General features: G+C 34.8%; 1 pseudogene; it reads left to right on the plus strand.

The window, feature by feature from the left end:
- The first annotated feature begins 812 nt into the window (after positions 1-812).
- Positions 813-1,154, plus strand: LOC136406025 (large ribosomal subunit protein eL30 pseudogene; annotated as a pseudogene).
- Positions 1,155-4,961: the final 3,807 nt, after the last annotated feature.

The following is a 4,961-nucleotide window of genomic DNA, read 5'->3' on the forward strand; positions in this document are numbered from 1 at the left end:
TTTCTGCCATTACTCCTTAGTACCCACATTTTCATTCAGAACATCTGATTAACTTTTTTTCTCATGTGCCACATATGTAAGTAGAGTAATTGATGAGGTAGAGTTCTCCCTCCTCTGATAATTGCAAAGGCATATCTGTTAGACCCAGTGGGAACATAAGCCTTGGTAATAATAGGACAAGAAGATTTTGTATTGAAAAAAAAATACTGTGCTCCTCTTTGGGAGTGGTGTGAAAGGAAAAAAAATGTAGAAGAAAACAAAAGCTACTATTTCTATTGGTCAGGGATACACATCATTTGCTGTTAATAAATTGGCACATGGTAGTTTTTTCTAAACATCATTTCATAACTTATAAGTACCATTACAGAGGATCAAATAAGTAGTTATTTTATTTGAAAGTCCATGGATCTTTTGAGCATTACTGTGCTGTCTGTGGTGGGTGAACAGTCACTCAAAGACTCTGTCACTTGGGTTATTAAAATTAATGTTCTTCCAGCAAAGAGAATGTTTTTAGAGTAAAGCTGAGAGCTACTGGCTTTCATGGACCATTCTTCATTTCTACAGCTAATGTAAGAACAGAAAAGGATTTTAAGAGTGCAGATAAAAAAATATACTAGATTAAGTGCCAAGAAATTTTATATTAAGTTAATTTTGTCATTAACCATATTTTTGACCTCAGAAATGCATATTAACCACATTGATCATTTGTGTCCTTATTTATAAATTATAAAAAAAAATAGCTTCTTTTCCCTTGGGGCATCTGGGCGGCTACTCTTGGTTGGGGGCCTTTCCACTCCTAAGGCAGGAAGATTATGGCCAAAAAGAAGAAGAAGTCACTGGAGGCTATTAACTTTAGGCTCCAACTTGGTGTGAAAAGTGCAAAATATGTGGTGGGATATAAGCAGACTCTTAAAATGATCAGACAAGGCAAAGCAACCCTGGTCATCCTCGCCAACAGCGGTACGGCCTTGAGGAATCCTGAAACAAAGTACTACGCCATGCTAGCCAAGACTGGCATCCATCACTACAGTGGCAATAATATTGACTTGGGCACCCTCTGTGGAAAACACGACAGAGTGTGCACACTGGCTGCCATGGATTCAGGTGATTCTGGTATCATTAGAAACATGCCAGAACAGATTGGTGAAAAGTAAATCATGTAAAATATTTCTTTAATAAAATTGACCCAAGTGTCAGACTGGGACCTAGAGGACCCAGGTTCATAGAGGACCTGAGGTTGCTGGCTCATCAGCTTGAATGTGAGGTTGCTGGCTTGAGCGTGGGATCATAGACATAACCCAATGGTCTCTGACTTGAGCCCAAAGGTCGATGGCTTGAAGTCCAAGGTCGTTGGCTTGAGACCAAGGTCGCTGGCTTGAACAAGGGGTCACTCACTCTGCTGGAGCCCCCCGGTCAAGGCACATATGAGAAAACAATCAATGAACAACTAATAAACTGCAACAAAGAACTGATGCTTCTCATCTCTCTCCCTTTCTGCCTGTCTGGCCCTATCTGTCTCTCTCTCTGTCTCTGTCACCAAAAAAATGTGGGTGTGGGTGTGTATCAGAGCTTGATTTAATAACTGTAAAAAAATAAAAAAATATATAAAAATATAATTTTAAAATCCAAAATTACACACTCTATCTATTGGAGACTGTACTAGAATTGATGACCCAAACAATGTAATGTAATTGGGAGTACAGAGAATCACAGCCGCCCCAGCAACCCACGTGTTTTCTAGAAATAAATTGGTTTGCACCATTTGGTATTCATTCTATTAAAGACAAAAACAATAGCCTTAAGCTTCAGTCTAATTTATCTAAGAACCCTAAAACTGCCAAGATGTCAAACTATTGCTGCTGTTTAGAGAATGTATTAATCTCAGTTTAGAGTTAACATTAGTTTCTGAAAACAAACCACGGAGGAGCTGAGAGGATTACTATATTCTCTATGAATTTTCATTTTCCAAACCACAATGGCAAAAAAAAATGTAACTCGTTTTCAGAAAACTAAAAACAAGAATTAAATGAAAATTAAACAGTCATGGTTTTCTTTTCTCTTTTTTCAAATCCATGTACAATATAAATAGGCCTCTCTTACAGAGAAGATTTCTGCTTGAATTAAGGTAATATGCTTCTGTTTATAATACCAAAGCATGAGAAAACAAACAATAACAAGAAGGAAGTAAAAGAAAGGAAGGAAGGCAATAAGGAAAGAAAGGCAGTTCCGGGGGTGGGGGGAAAAAGAAAGGGAGGAGGGGGGAGGGGAGGGGCACAAAGAAAAGCAGATAGAAGGTGACGGAAGACAATTTGACTTCTGGTGATGGATACGCAACATAATCAAATGTCAAAGTAACCTGGAGATGTTTTCTCTGAACCTAGGTACCAATATTGATCAATGTCACCCCATTAAAATTAATAATCATAAAAAACTGACTCAAATACTAATAAGACAAAGAAAGAAGAAAGAGAAGGAGGGAAGGAGAAAGAGAGAGCGAGCTAGCTTTTAATCTGCTTAAAAGTAATCTTACTTGCAATTTCTTACCTTGTATATTATGCAGAAAGTTGATCTCTCCTTTTACCAATACTAAAATTATATTTTATTTTATACAGAAAAATAATTTAAAATTAATAAGTTATATTTTACCCTCTGATAAATATTTGCTTAAGTAAAATATAACCAGTAGGCAGTATTTACTCCCTGCTGCATTCAGAATACAGTAGAAGGTAGAGTGCTGTAATGTTCAAAGATTACTGTGCCGTGTTGCATTTTGCATTCCCAAGATAGTATTTTTTCCACAAATGCCCTTTTTAAACACAACATATACTCAGAGGTCCCCTGTAAGAATTTAAATGAGAATTCTTCAGAAGAAATAGTATTGCAGAGTATTAACATTTAAACCTCTACTAATCCCTGAATAGCACCAAATATCTTTTCTTTTGAATCAGGATACTGTATTATGCTCAAAGAAAGTAAAGATGAGCAAGTAGCTTGGACAGAATAAATATAAAGCATCCGGGTAATTATAGATTTCTAGTCATGTCACCACCACAGAAGTTAGTCCAGCTGTAGGAATTTTGTTATAAATTTCAGTTTTCTTTTGGCATATACCCTAAAAACTACTTTTTTTCAGTTAAGCTGGAAATAGTCATAAATCAATTTAGCTAATAAGAAATGTGTAGGTGGTGCAGTGGATATAGAGCCTTGGCCTGGGATGCAGAGGACCCTGGTTTGAAACCCTGAGGTCACTGGCTTGAACGCAGGCTCACCAGTTTGAGCGCAGGGTTGCTGGCTTCAGCGTGGGATCATAGACATGACCCCATGGTCACTGGCTTGAGCTCAAAAATTGCTCGCTTGAGCAAGAGGTTACTCACTCTACTGCAGCCCCTCAGGTCAAGGCACATATGAGAAAGCAATTAATAAACAACTAAGGTGCTGCAGCGAAGAATTGTTGCTTCTCATCTCTCTCCCTTCCTGTCTGTCTTTCCCTGTCTGTCCCTCTATCTGTCTTTCTCTCTCTCTCTGGCTGTCACCAAAAAAATAAAATTTAAAAATAGAAATATATAATTAATTTGTACCTTTTTTTTTGGAGAGGAGACTAATTCTTAAAGTTAAGTTTTTAACCATTTAATAAAAATAAGTTACTAAATATTTAATACCTTGCAATGTTTGCCATTTCTTATAACTCAAAATAGATTTATTTTTAAAAATGAAATAATGCAAAAATGTGAAGGTGTTATAGTTCTGTTTTATAAAGTTTACCTGGAACTTCTTATTTTTTAATAAATTGTAAAATATTTACATCATTAGATGTTGAAAATAACTTTCACAATATGACTTAAATGCAATTTTTTATCCATTTAATATACTGTGGTTCATAGGGCATGTTTTCTATCAATATTTCAATTTCATTTTTTGTTGCAGATATACTTTGGGATTTGATGAAGTAGCAAGAAAGAATTTACATATTTATGTTTCATTTGTTTTGGTGTCATTGTATTTGATATGCACCTGACAAGGGATAATGTTACTATGCAGAAACACACAACTTCATGTAACCATAATGTAATAGAAACGGAAAATATAAGCAACAGTTTGTCTGCTATTTTTCCATTCAGCAATGGCACTATCATTGAGATAAAGTTCAAAGTGAATGTTATGACCAGAGTCGAAAGTTTTACAGTGCTTCCTAAAATAAATGTCACAATATTTGATATATGCATCTCATACTACTCATGTGTATATTAGCATGTGTGGAGCATATATAAATGACTGTTTCTGACATTTATTTCATGATGCTCTATAAAATCTTTCAACTCTGCATATTGGTTTTTTTCTTCATTTCTCTCAAATGAACAAATCTGTTTTAATTATAAGAAAGGTCCCATTAAAAACTCTGACACACTGGGTACTTCATTTATTTGTAGTGTTCTTAAAAGAATGTCTTCACTTTCATTTGAATAATTATATATATCTAAACAATTTAAACTTTTAACTATTACTTTTAAATTTCTTTGTTATTTTAACATATAAGACTATATCATTTTAAGTTTACTCCTTAGTCTCAGTCAAAATTTCTTATCAGGAAGAAATACTCATTCTTTGTTTTTGGCTTTTCACCATTATCTGAAAATTCATTGCTTATATTTTATCCAATTCATTAAAATTATACTCCAGAAATGTTTTTCTGACCTTCTCCCACACCTGACACCTTATGTTATGACCAGGTAGACTCATAGAGAGCAGCAGGACATCCCTTCACAGGAAATTATACACATATATAAATAATAAAAACCAAAAAGACTATCATCTTTGTCCTAAGATTATTATAGTGAATGGAGATCTGAAAAATACTTATTACAGGAGAGCTTGAAAAATAAATAGCATTGTGACTATGCGTTCCTTTTGTTCTAAAATATAAAGAAAATGTTATTTGGCAGGTAATATTCTGGGGAACATAT

This window comes from Saccopteryx leptura, chromosome 5 (genome assembly GCF_036850995.1).
Source record: "Saccopteryx leptura isolate mSacLep1 chromosome 5, mSacLep1_pri_phased_curated, whole genome shotgun sequence".
Classification (NCBI taxonomy): domain Eukaryota; kingdom Metazoa; phylum Chordata; class Mammalia; order Chiroptera; family Emballonuridae; genus Saccopteryx; species Saccopteryx leptura.